This window comes from Chiloscyllium plagiosum, unplaced genomic scaffold (genome assembly GCF_037043375.1).
Source record: "Chiloscyllium plagiosum isolate Xiang-an unplaced genomic scaffold, Cpla_swu_hap1 HiC_scaffold_35, whole genome shotgun sequence".
Lineage (NCBI taxonomy): Eukaryota > Metazoa > Chordata > Chondrichthyes > Orectolobiformes > Hemiscylliidae > Chiloscyllium > Chiloscyllium plagiosum.
Window position 1 is genome coordinate 68530600 of NW_028270173.1, and position 14544 is coordinate 68545143.

General features: G+C 42.8%; 1 long non-coding RNA gene across 3 annotated transcripts in view; it reads left to right on the top strand.

Moving 5' to 3' along the window:
* Positions 1 to 10771, top strand: part of LOC122541286 (uncharacterized) — a 35134-nt gene extending 24363 nt beyond the window's left edge. For all 3 annotated transcript variants that reach the window (XR_015753148.1, XR_015753149.1, XR_015753150.1), the window contains one exon: positions 8838 to 10771. This is a non-coding gene — a long non-coding RNA (uncharacterized LOC122541286). The remainder of the gene's footprint in view (positions 1 to 8837) is intronic.
* The last annotated feature ends 3773 nt before the right edge of the window (positions 10772 to 14544 follow it).

Below are 14544 nucleotides of genomic sequence, written 5' to 3' on the forward strand. Positions count from 1 at the left end.
TTGCAATTACAGAAACATGGCACAGGGAGGGACAGGACTGGCAGCTTCAGGTTCCAGGTACATAGGCTGTAGGAAGGACAGAAAGGGGACGGAGCAACAGAGGAGGCGGAATGGGGTTTTTGATAAGGGTTAGTGTTACAGCTGAACTGAGGGAGGATATCCCCAGAAATACATCTAGGGAAGCTTTTTTTTTGGTGGAACTGAGAAATAAGAAAAGTGACGATCATCTTATTTGGATTGCATTATAGAGCCCCAAACAGTCAGAGAGAAATTGAGAAACAAACTTGAAAGGAGATCTGATATCTATAAGAATAATAGGGTGGTTACAGTGGGGGATTTTAACTTTCCAAATAAAGATTGGGACTGCCATAGTGTTAAGGGTTTAGATGGAGAGGAAATTGTTAAGTGGGTACAAGAAAATTTTCTGATTCGGAATGTGAATGTTCCGACTAGAGAAGGTGCAAAACTTGACCGGCTCTAGGTAAATAAGGATAGGCAGGTGACTGAGGTGGCAGTGGGGGAGCACTTTGGGCCAGTGAACATAATTCTATTAGTTTTAAAATAGTGATGGAAAAGGATAGACCAGATTTAAAAGTTGAAATACTAAATTGGAGAAAGGCCAATTTTGCCGGTATTAGGCAAGAACTTTCAAAAGTTAATTGGGGGCAGATATTTGCACGTCAAGGGGCGGCTTGAAAATGGGAAGACTTCATAAAAGAGATAACAAGAGTCCACAGACAGGATATTCATGTTCGGATGAACGGAAAGGCTGGTACATGTTGGGAATGTTGGATGATGAGAGAAATTGAGGGTTTGGTTAAGAAAAAGAATAAAGCATATGAATCTATCAATTCACAGGATAGATCAAGTGAATTCTGAGAAGAGTATAAAGGCAGTAGGAGTATACTTAAGAGGGAAATCAGGAGGGCAAAACGGGGACATGAGATAGCTTTGGCAAATACAGTTAAGGAAAATCCAAAAGGTTTTTACAAATACATGAAGGACAAACGGGTAACCAGGTAGAGAATAGGGTCTCTCAAAGATCAGCAAGGCGGTCTTTGTGTGGAGCTGCATGAGATGGGGGAGATACTAAACGAGCATTTAGCATCAGTATTTACTGTGGGACATGGAAGTTATAGAATTGAGAGAAATAGATGGTGACATGTTGAAAAATGTCCATAATACAGAGGAGGGAGTGCTGGATGTCTTGAATCACATAAAAATGGATAAATCCCCAGGCCCTGATCAGCTGTATCCTTGAACTCTATGGGAAGGTAGGGACGTGATTGCTGTGCTTCTTGCTGAGATATTTGTATCATTGATAGTCACAGGTGAGGTGCCAAAACACTGGAGGTTGGCTACAGTGGTTCCACTATTTAAGAAATTGGTAGTGGGCAAGTTGTTGGAGGGAATCCTGAAGGACAGGATGTACCTGTATTTGGAAAGGCAAGGACAGATTAGGAATTGTCAACATGGCTTTGTGCGTGGGAAATCATGTCTCACAAACTTGATTGAGTAATTTGAAGAAGTAACAAAGAGGATTGATGAGGGCAGAGCAGTGAAAGTGATCTATCAGGAGTTCAGAAAGACGTTCAACAAGGCTCCTAATGGGAGGCTGGTTAGCAAGGTACGATATCATGGAATACAGAGGAACTAGCCATTTGGATACAGAACTAGCTCGAAAGTTAAAGACTTGTGGTTGTGGAGGGTTGTTTTTCAGACTGGAGGCCTGTGACCAGTGGTGTGCCACAAGGATCGGTGCTGGGTTCATTGCTTTTCGTCATTTACATAAATGATTTGGATGCGAGCATGGGAGGTATAGTTAGTAAGTTTGCAGACGAACCCAAGATTCGAGGTGTGGTGGACAGCGAAGAAGTTTACCTCAGAGTACAATGGGATCTTGATCAGTTGGGCCAATGGACTGGGAATGGCAGATGGAGTTTAATTTGGATAAATGTGAGGTGCTACGTTTTGAAAAAAACAAATCAGAGCAGGACTTATACCTTTAATGGTAAGGTCCTAGGGAGTGTTGCTGAACAAAGAGACCTTGAAGTGCAGGTTCATCGTTCCTTGAAAGTAGAGTCACAGGTAAAAAGGCAATCCTGGTCATCCTATCGGAAGGATGCTGTGAAATTTGAAAGGGTTCAGATAATACTTACAAGGATATTGCCAGGGTTGAAGGATTTGAGTTGTTGGGAGAGACAAATAGGCTGGGGCTGTTTTCTCTCAAGCATTGGAGGCTGAGGGGTCATCTTAGAGAGATTTATAAAACCATGATGGGCATGGATAGGATAATCAGACAAAGTATATTCCCTGGGGTGGGGAAAACCAGAACTAGAGGGCATAGTTTCAGGGTGAAAGGGGAAAGATATAAAAGGGACCAAGGGGCAAAGTTTTCACTCGGTGCGTGTATGGAATAAGCTGCTAGAGGAAGTGATGGAGGCTGGTACAATTGTCAGCATCTGGATGGGTATATGAATAGGAAGGGTTTCGAGGGATAATTGCCAAATGGTAGCAAACGGAACTTGACTAGATGAGGATAACTTTTGCAGCAGAGAGCGACAGGAGCTGGGCGGAAGTGAAGTCGGAGCGCAGAGTCGGTTGGGAAGGTAAGTGATTGTTATTTGAGTGGGTGTGCTCTAGACCCCAAGTACAAGTAGGATCTCCCTCCCACCGTCCCCCTCTAACCTAACTTTAAAGTCCACAGACTTGCCCCAAAAAAAGGGTCCAGGAAAGTTCCTGTTGAGAGTAGAAAATCTTTAGCTCAGGAGTCATCGACAAGAAGGTTGAGTGCAGTGATTACGCCACAGTTGAAGAGAGTGAAGACATGACTGCCCGACTGGCTCAGTGTGATACATGCATGATGTGGGAGGTCAACGACTCTGGTGTATCTGGCTCGTATATCTGTGGAAAGTGTGTGCACGTTCAGCTACTGACAAAGCATATCGCAGCACTGAAGAAAGAACTCGAGGATCTTAGGCTCATCCGAGAGAACGAGATCTTTCTGGACAGGACCTTCAGCGAGGTTATTACACCGATCATACCAGAAGAGAGCAGAAGAGAGAAGATGATGAGGAAGGCAGAGAGGAGACAGGTGCAAGAGACCGCGGAGGAAGTACCTGTCAGGAACAAGTTGAATCTTTTGGAAACAGTAGAGATAGATGACACGGCCAGTCCGCGAGGCGGTCAGGTCTGTCAATCAAATGTTGGCGTGGAGGCAGAGCCGACGAGTCAGACATCGCACAGAGCCGCAGTGATAGGGGACTCCATAGTGAGAGGAACTGAACGGAGTTACTGAGGCAACAGGCGGGATTTAAAGATGGTGTGTTGCCTTCCTGCTGCCAGGACTAAGGACATCGCAGACAGAGTGCAGGAAATCCTCAAGGGCGAAGGTGAAGAGCCAGAGGTGGTGGTACATGTCGGCACAAATGATGTCAGGAAGAAAAGGAGGAACATACTACAGCAGGACTTCGGAGAACTAGGAAGAAGGCTGAAAAGCAGGACGTCCAGAGTGGTTATCTCCTGGCCTCAGGCTGGAGTGGCCAGGAACAGGGAGATAATGGAATTGAATGTGTGGCAGGGGAACTGTTGCAGGAAGCAAGGATTTAAATTCTTGGATCACTGGGAAATGTTTTGTGGTAAGCATAAATTATACAAAAGAGACGGTTCGCACCTTAATAGGTTGGGGACCAGCATTCTGGTAGGCAGGTTTCCTACTGCAACACAGCTGCGTTTAAACTAAATAGCGGGGCGTGGGGGGGGGAAGGGACAAACTGGATGTTTAAGAAGGAAATTGAAGGGAAAGTTAGAACAAGGGAAGTCAAGAAAGACAACGGTATCAATGAAGCAGAAAACTCAAAAAGGGATCATGCAGTAAGGTTGAGTGAAATAGGGGTTGATAGGAAGGGTGAGGGCAGTAATAAATTATAAATACTAGATATGAATGCACGAAGTATTAGAAATAAGATGGATGAGCTTGAGGCTCTTTTGGAAATTGGCAGCTACGATATTGTGGGGATAACTGAGACGTGACTTCAAGTGGGCAGGCCCTGGGAAATGAATATTCAAGGCTATACGTGCAATCGCAAGGAGAGACTGACGGGCAGAGGGGGTGGGATGGTCCTGTTGGTAAGGGATGATATTCAGTCCCTTGCGCGGGGGGGGGGACCTAGAATCAGGGGATGTAGAGTCAGTATGGGTAGAGTTAAGAAATTCTAAGGGTAGAAAGACAATCTTGGGAGTTATCTACAGGCCCCCAAACAGCAGTCTGGATGTTGGAAGTAAGTTGAATAAGGAGCTGAAATTGGCCTGTCACAACGATGTTACTACAGCTGTTATATGGGGAATTTAAACATGCAGGTAGACTGGGAGAATCAGGATGGTATTGGACCTCAAGAAAGAGACTTTGTGGAATGCCTCCGAGATGGATTCTTAGAACAGCTGGTGCTGGAACCAACCAGGGAGAAGGCAATTCTGGATCTGGTATTGTGCAACGAACCAGAATTGATCATGGACCTCGAAGTGAAGGAGCCATTAGGAGGTAGTGACCATAATACAATAAGCTTCAATCTGCAATTTGAAAGGGAGAGGGTACAATCGGTAGTGACAATATTTCTGTTGAATAAAGGGAACTATAGAGCTATGAGGGAGGAGCTGGCCAAAGTTCAATGGTGCAATACCTTGGCAGGGATGACAGTGGAGGAAAAATGGCAGATATTTCTGGGTATAATGCAGAAGATGCAGGGTCAGTTCATTCCAAAAATGAAGAAAGATCCTATGAAGAGGCAGGGGTGGCCGTGGCTGACTAGAGAAGTTAAGCAACATATAAAATCAAAAGAAAAAAAGTATAACACAGCAAAGTTGAGTGGCAAAACGGAGGACTCGGAAGCTTTTAAAGAACAACACAGGATTACTAAGGAGGAAATACGCAGAGAAAAAATGAGGCACGAAGGTAAACTGACCAAAAGTATAAAGGAGGATAGTAAAATCTTTTTTTTAGGTCTGTGAAAGGGAAAAAAAATTGGTTAAGACTAAAATTGGGGCCATGAAGAATGAAACAGGGGAATATATTACGGGGAACAAGGAAATGGCAGAAGGGTTGAATTGGTACTTCAGATCTGGGTTCACTGGAGAAGACACAAGCACAGTTACCTCCCAGAGGTAACTGTGGCTGAAGGACCTGAACTGAAGGGAATTTATATTTGCCAGGAATTGGTGTTGGAGCGACTGTTATGTCTGAAGGCTGAGAAGTCTCTGGGGCCTGATGGTTTACATCCCAGGGTACTGAAAGAGGTGACTCTAGAAATCGTGGATGCGTTGGTGATTATTTTCCAGAGTTCAATAGTTCCTGCGAATTGGAGGCTGGCTAATGTTGTACCACTTTGTAAGAAAGGTGGGAGAGAGAAAGCAGGAAATTATAGACCAGTTACTCTGACCTCAGTGGTGGGAAAGATGATGGAGTCAATTATAAAGAATAAAATTACTACACATCTGGATAGCAGCAACAGGATAGGTCAGAGTCAGCGTGGATTTATGAAGGGGAAATCATGCTTGACTAATCTTCTGGAACTTTTTGACGATGTAACTCTGAAGATGGCCAAGGCTTTCTGAAAGTCCAGGTACACTACATCAGAAAGCCTTTGATAAGGTCTCACATAGGAGGTTAGTGAGCAAAATTAGGGTGCGTGGTATTGGGGGCAAAGTATTGACTTGGATTGAAAATTGGTTGGCGAACAGGAAACAAAGAGTAGTGATAAACGGCTCCCTTTCGGAATGGCAGACAGTGACCAGTGGGGTACGCAGGGATCAGTGCTGGGACCGCAGCTTTTAACAATATATATTAATGATATAGAAGATGGCATTAATAGTAACATTAGCAAATTTGCTGATGATACAAAGCTGGGTGGCAGGGTGAAATGTGAGGAGGATGTTAGGAGATTACAGGGTGACCTGGACAGGTTAGGTGAGTGGACAGATGCACAGCAGATGTAGTTTAATGTGGATAAATGTATGGTTATCCACTTTGGTGGCAAGAACAGGAAGACAGATTACTACCTAAATGGAGTCAAGTTAGGTAAAGGGGCAGTACAAAGAGATCTGGGTGTTCTTGTACACCAGTCAATGAAGTCAAACATGCAGCTACAGCAGGTAGTGAAGAAAGCTAATAGCATGCTGTCCTTCATAACAAGAGGGATTGAGTATAGAAGCAAAGAGGTTCTTCTGCAGCTAGACAGGGCCCTAGTGAGACCACATCTGGAATATTGTGTGCAGTTCTGGTCTCCAAATTTGAGGAAATTGCTCTGCCCCAGAAGGCAGTGGAGGCCCAGTCTCTGGATTCGTTTAAGAAAGAGTTGGATAGAGCTCTCAAGGATAGTGGAATCAAGGATTATGGGCATAACCCTTGATACTGATTGAGGATGATCAGCCATGATAATATGAATGGTTGTGCAGGTTCCAAGGGCAGAATGGCCTACTCCTGCACCTATTGTCTATTGTTTAGCTGGTTGGAATGGATGCATTGAACTGAAGAGTCTGTCTCCATGTTGTATATCTCTATGAGTCGATGACTCCATGCTGTCAGGCATGGAGGTTTTGAGGCACAAAAGTAGCCTGGAAAGACTGGAGTTTAAGAGTTTGAATGTTGACCAAATTAAGGTTTATAAAATTATGAGGGGCATAGATTAGGTGAATGACAGGGGTCTTTTCCATAGGGTGAGGGAGTTCAAAACTAGTGGGTGTTATTTTCGGGTGAGAGGAGAAAAGAATATGCAATGTAATGTTTTTACACAGAGGATGGTTCATGTGTGGAATAAACTTTGAGAGAAAGTGATGGATACAGATACAGTTGCAACATTTAAAAGACATTTGGATAACTTTGTAAATAGATAATGTCTTGAAGTGTAGCGCCAAGCTCAGGCAGATAAAACCAGTTTAGCTTTGGAGCATAGTCTGCAAGGACTGGTTGGAGTGAAGGGACTGCTTCTATGCTATATGATACTGACACTATGAATTGCAGTAGTCAGTCAAAAGAGAGGTTAGTTTTTGCACATGCTCATTTCTCCCTCCATGCCAGGACCTGGAATACTGCGTGGGGAAGGGCGATGTAGATGGATGGAGATATAGAGGAGCTATTAGATTTGATGTAGTAGGTGTGTAAGGAAGGACATTCAGGGAGATGAAGCTGCAGAGGGCAGGGCAATTGGACACGAACCATGGAGGGAAAAGTTGCTAAACTGGAAGAGGAATGCTGTTTCTGGATTGCAAGACAGAAATAGAGTAGGAAGGGGAAAAAAGCAAGAAAGAAATTGAGAGGAAAAAAAGAAAGAAAGCAAGAAAGTTGGGAACAACCCATACAAAAGGAAGAAGGACAGATAAGAAAGTAATAGATAAAAGGAGAGGCTGTCAGTAAGAGAGAGAGAAAGAGAAAGAGATTGAGACAGAGAAAGAGAGTAATGTAAAAAGTGAGAGAGACAGAGTCAGAGACAGACAGACAGAGAGAGAGAAGAGGATATATCAAACAAGTACAAAAAGGAGATAAGGAAATACACGGCGAAAGTAAAGAGGCGTTTCTCCCTGTTCTGGTTGGTCCCAGCTCTCTCGATGGTCTCTCACTCTTTGGGGTCATACCCTGCTACGGAGGCTTGCTTTAGGAGGGGCTGGTTCAGGAAGGGAATGGGAGTATTAAAGGCTCAAACTGGGATTGAGATTCAACCACATACCACACACATACACACAGACAGACAGAACCACATAGATACTCACTCCCTGCTCAGTGCACAGTGACTGCCAGAACCTGTTTCAAATACACCCAGGTCTATCACTTATAGACGCCGTATCCACCCAAGTCCTAGCTCATGCAGTCAGCATCCAGCTCTCTCTACCCGGGGGACAACCCAGGGATGAAGCACAACCAGAGTAATCTCTGTGGGATTAGAAAGGGAGGGAAGGAGGGAGGGAGGAGGTGTGAGAGAAACAGCAGGTAAATAGTTTCATTCAGACTGTCTCTGTCTCATCCTAGCTTTAATTTTATTGTCTTCTAATGAAAGCCATACATGTTTTCAAATAGATCAAATTCCTTTTGTCTTTGGATTTTCCTATTGATCATTGTAAAAAATCTCATCTTGCGATTGTCAGGAGTCAGACCAGGTCACCAGTTTGAAAGGCAGCTGTACTCACCACGATAGCACCATCACTGGTCCACCTTTACACAACATAATCCCCAAACACATTTAGAAAAAGACCTTTATCATGACAAATTAACCAGAGTTGATATTGACCCACCAAAGCTAATATTAGAGCAGGTGACAGTAACTGATATAAAGAGGCAGATTTGAAGGAGCATCTTAAATCAGACGGGGAGCTGGGCCGTTGGAAGGTGGAGAGAGAGAGATCCAGGAGTCCCTGTGGTTGGGCTTGGATTCACCACCAACCCATCAGCGGTTTATGGAAAGGAAGGAATAATGAAATTGAATGAAACCAGGAATTGAACGAAAAAGAATTGCTCAAAACATATTTTTAGCCAGAAGACATAATATTTAGAAGATATTATTTATTCTTTGTAAGAGAAACTTACTTTTTAAAACTTTACCCAGATGTGTGGATCAAAGAATTCAGTGATGAAGAAGGGACAGAATCCTGTCGCTGCTTTTCCCACTCTGGCCTGCACTAAACTTTCCTCCAGGGCATTTATGTTCGCACCGGGTTCACTCACTGAGAACTGATTTCTTGGAATGATTGTATCTTTTGCCCTTTTGATTTTGCTTTTGTTGTTCGGCTTTCTCCTAACTGTTGCTTTATACTGGCTTTTCCCCTCAAGTCTCTTTCATTTTGTTCCACAGATATAGTCTGTCCTTGCTCCTTAGAAAAAGAGTGTTGCTCCTCATTCTCCTTTCAGTGCATTCTTCACGGGGACTCCTCGTTACATGATCTGCTGCAGCTAATATTGGCTCTCAGTTACTTGGATTTATTCATCAAATGAATTATTTGAATAACTGGATATTTCACTGCATATTTTAAATGGTCTCTGAAGTTCTTCTGCGTCACGACGTAAATAACTGCATTTGTGCAGCAACTTAAGTTCCGCAGCATATATCCTATCTGTACAAAGACACTCGAAGCAGCAGAATCCAAAGAATAACTGACATTAAAGAAGTCTAAAATATACACAAGCCAGAGAAGCATGAAACTGACAGATATGGCAAAGAGTAAAATCACAGATTTCTTTCTGCTCTCTACTTCTGGGTCAGCTTCGATTTTTCTCTGACCCCTCAGTGCCATACGCACATTAATGGCCTCGAAGATGTGTCCGACAGTCAGAATGTTGAGAAAGAGAATAAAAATGAACGGGAAAAATGGTGTTAAAAATTGTTCAAAATATTTAAAACTTGCCCAACGGCGGTCAGAATAATAACTATCGCTGGTATCACAGTACCATGGAATATCATTGCTGACCTTTCCAGGTCTAAATCGAAAGTAGTTGGGAATGTTCTTTAAAGAAAATACAATGCAGATTGTTAATAGAACCCTGATTGCAGTTTTCTCAGTACAATACTGACATTTCATCTGATGAAAACAAATGGCAACAAATCGATCAAAAGTAAAAGCAGCAGTGAACCAGACAGAACAATCAATGGTCAAGCGAACGAGGGCATAGATAACACTACAGACAGGAGTGATATCCAGGAAACATGGTGGATAATAATAGTAAGGAAATCGGCGAAGTAGGATGTAAAAAACAACGAAGATTAGATCAGATGCTGCCATGGCCACCAGATAACAAGTGCTGCATGTAGAAAGACCACATTTGTCCCGTGCTAAGATTATAATCACCACGAGGCTAACTGTAAGAGGGAAAAAGGAAAAGTTGAAGATACTGATCAAACATTCTCCGTGCCTGAGCTGTGGTTGTAAGTAATGGCACAGACATAATTGTTGTTCCATCCATATGAAGTTCAGAAAATCTGAACCACAGCAACAAAATATCTCTGAAATAAATCATTTGCACTCTTCGAAGACATAGTAAAGATCATGAGCAAAGGATTTCTCACAGAAGCATAGTCATGTTCTCAATTGTTTTGGGAGGGGAACAGTAGTGGATGATTTTACCTGTTTTATAGGTTACTCAGACTTCCCATAAGACGACAGTATCCAAACAAAGACATCTGGGATCTACAAAACCAAGAACGGCAGACACCGGACATGGACACTGATTGCAGTATTTCTGTATTCGATTTCAGAGTCTCCATAACTCAGATTACTTAGGGCACTACATATCCACACAATATAAAAGACCATCGAATCACTCCACAGTGTACAAGAATGGACGAACAAATCATCGAGATAATCCCTATATCGTGCAGCATTGTAAATCCTGACATTCTGAACTATGAAGATATTCAGGAGTGAATCCAATAGCTGGGTACAGAGAAGCCAGTGAATCCAATCACCATACAACCAGTTGGATTCCCACCGCAACTATACGAACTTCAACACCCACCTGTCCAAGACTGTATACCACAGCTCCCAACGAAATAAAAGCTGAATCCATGCAGCATTGTTCAATGCAACTTTTTGGTTTAGAAATCAGACTCTGTATTTTGGATTAAGCAAGGCTTTCTGTCTGATGTTCAGGCTCACATTCCCAAGCTCTTCTTCTGGACCCTTTCCTTGTGAATGGAGATCACCCTCCCAGAGTCAGAGCACATGCTGGGGCTAGGCATCCCCATATTTTACCCAAAACTCTCCATGGAGAAGACTTGAATTGTACCACAGTTAGGCATCAGAGAGTAATAAATACATATCTAAATGGATAGCCAAAGACAAAATAATCCCAAATGAAGGCATGTGGGAGCACCTTCACATAAACCATTATTGTTCGGGGAATATCAAAGGATAACATCAACAAAGGGCAAGATGGGAAATATCCTGTTGGATAAAGTTGTTTGATCCTCTGTGGGAGAGCTGCTGCCACAACACTCCAGATCTCAGTGTTTGTCCTATTAGATCCTGCAACAAAGCACTGTGTATCTTTTTTTAAATGACACAGTACATACACCTCTTTCACAATCAAATAATTCAACATTACGCCTAATAATTGGAGCCCTGTGCTCAACAGTTCTCCCAGTGATCTGTCCTCACAATTATCATATCCCAACACATCCACTGACCGATAAAAACACACAAGATGGTTGGCAGTATTTGTGATGACCCTCACTTATCACTCCATAAGAGCCTATTCATCCCATCAATTGCCGACCCGTTGTCTCTGGGTTCCCATTTGGAGCGAGCTGCCTGATCATGACCCACCAACACAATCCCTTCACATCAAGGAATGGGAAACACCAGGTATCACTCAGAGGTGGGTTGTTTCAAAACCAACCTGACCAATAACAGGCTTTGATCTCCCACAGAGAGAGAGAGAGTGGTCTTGATAAACATTTTCTAGACCAGCCAGAGCCGGTGCTTAGACAAACCCCATCAATGTGACCTTAGGGCAAACCCATACTGCACAGTATAGAGAAACAGACAACGGTGCACATTATTGAGGAACCTCCTAACCGACAAACTATTCATTTAAACTCAGTAAATGAGGGCAAGATCATATGCCTATCGGGATTTGACTTGCTAAATGGAAAAAAAAAATCTGTCATACATTGGAAATAATTATGATTAAGTGCAGAGCTTTATCCAAGTTAAGCTGTTACGGGACTTACCAGGAATACCAACAATGGCGAGGATGGTGTCGTACACTTTTTCAATGCTTTCCCTTAGAAGATGCATTTTGTCAAATAACCTCTCCCTTCCTGCTGCTGTAAATCTGCCGGAATTGGAGAATTCTCCCGGAATTGGATATCTGACAGTTCAAGAAACTTTATTTATATTGTCTGCTCGTATCTCTACTGGGAAACTGTGACTAATCCTTCAATTATTTTTAATCATTTTGAACAAACGGTTATGTCAACAGGTTTATTTTAATGATTGAGATGCTTGAATACCCCAATGACTGAATGAGTCTAATCCTATTAGGTTTCAAATATGGATTGCAACTTGTTTTCAAATAACAATATTTACATTATTTCACATCAACATCAAACTATCTTTTGATTTTTTTTTCAGTGATAACCTTTATTTTACTGAGGCTGTTCAGCCATTCAATACCTCATATTGTAGAGCGTTTTGAGAGCTATTGTACTGCACACTGTTATAGCGTTGCATTTCTTGTTAATTCAATTTTACAAGTCATTTGGAAATCTTGTCTGTCAGTGAGCAATCTGATACAGAGGCTGAAGCTGATACTTGTTATTGACCCTTCGACTGAGCGGAAACAACTGCTGGGTTTGAGCTTCCTGCCATTCACGGACTCCTGCCTTGTCTTGTTAACTCTGACAAAGTGCATCACCTCACATTTATCAGGGTTATACTTCATCTGCCGCTGATCTGACCAATCTGTCTACTTCTATCTCGAACCAAGGACCATTTTCCTCATGTCCTACCACGAGGACACTATTTGTGACACCAGTAAATATACTTAGCATCCCCAACCTGCCTCACACACACACATTGACACACACGAACATGCACTCATTGATATCATTTACCAAACTTATAATCAGTAAAGGACCCAGCACTGATCCCTATGGTATTCTACTGGACACCAGCCTCCAATTACACAACCATCCCACAATCACACAAACAGCCCACAACCACACAAACTTGCCCAATTACACAAACGGCCCCCAATTTCATGAACAGCCTCCAATTACACAAACTACCTTCTAGCAACCCCCTCTGCCTCTCCTGACTGAGCCAATTTTGGAGTAGACATGCCAAGTAACTCTTGATGTCATGTGCTTTTATTTTTTGTTGTCAATCTCCCATGTAGAGCCTTGTCAAAGGCTTTGCTGGAATCCACATAAACGTTAATTTTCCTACCCTCACCTACAGAACTGCTGACCCCCTCATAAAACACTACCAGATTTATGAGGCATGACCCCCTCTGATAAATCTGTGCTGACTGTACATGATCAAACCTTGCCTCTCCAAATGATGATTAATTCTGTCCTTCTGAAATTTCTCCAAAACGTTCCCTATCAATGATGTGACACTCGTTGCTGTGTATTGTTCGTCTATCTCTACCATCCTTCTTGAGAAATGGAAAGGCATCAGCTGCCCTCCAGTCGTCTGGCACCTCCCCTGTGGACCGAGAGGAATGAAAGGTTTGGGTCAGAGTCCCTGTAATTCCTTTCCTCGTCTCCTTGGTTACATCTCCTCCAGATATCAGGATTTGACCACTTCAAAGCTCCCCAAATCTACAACTCCTTCTCGCATCATATATAAACCTGTTGAAGAGAGGCTGGGATTGAGGCTTTTTGTAGCTTTTTACATTTTTCCTTTCCACTGCTTTTCCTATTTTTCCTATGCTTACTGAGGTGAGGTGGGGTGGGGGGGGGGGGGGGGTGGGGGTGTTGGGAAGGTGAATGTGTTTCCGAAACCCTTGTTTCTGAATTCCAATTTTTCACATAAACACGTTCCAAAGTCATTTAAGACTATTTTATACAGAGAGAGTTCTTTATTAAAGAAATCATCTCGATCAGAAGCAAACTGGATGTTTCATTGTTCACAATGGATTCAAGTTAATGTCGTTGTCAGACCCAACTTCAAGTGTCTGCATCCCCCTTTTCGACAGATGAAAGCGAGAAAAAAATAATATTACACTCAATGATAAACTAGAACATTTAAACCTGTATTTCGTATTTGGAACAGAAATATCAAATTGGCTTCGAAATCAGCCAGGAATCCAGCGATTGAATTGACTCATATTCAGATACTTCTGAACTATTATCGTGTGTCATTTCTCTCTCTATCTTTCTCTCTCACTCCCTCTTGTTCTCCCCTATCCCCCTCACTGGCAGTCTCTCCCTTTGTCTCTCTCCTTCTGTGTGTATGTGTTTCTATCCCTTTCTGCTATTCTCTCCTCTTTGCTCTCTTTTGCTGTTCTTTTTCTTATTGGAAACCTCTCAATTTCTCGCTCACTCTTTCCTTTTATCATTGTCTTCTGTCTCTCTTTGCTCTCTCTGCCCTTTTACTCCCACATTGCGCACTCTTCACACCCTCCCCCCCTGCCACCCCAGCCTAGAAATGCCCTGCCTCCCCCCCATTCAAACTGTTGCCACTCATCAAGTTTATGGCTCCCCCCCCCCAACAAAATTGTACGCTAACCTTTTCCCACACTTATTTGTGCCCGTCCTTCCTTCCATACCAGACAGCATCCAGTTCTATCAAATTTGTGATCCACATGATTTATGACCCTCAAGTATCAGAACATGGAAAATTACAGTACAGTAGAGGCCCTTCGGCACTCGATGTCCTGCCAACCTGTGAAACAAGACTGAAGCCCATCTAACCTGTACTATTCCATTTTCATCCATATGTTTTAACCAATGACCATTTAAGTACCCTTAAAGTTAGGCGAGTCTACTAGTATTGCACTCAGGGCGTTCCACGCCCTTAATACTCTCTGAGTAAAGAGACTACGTCAGACATCTG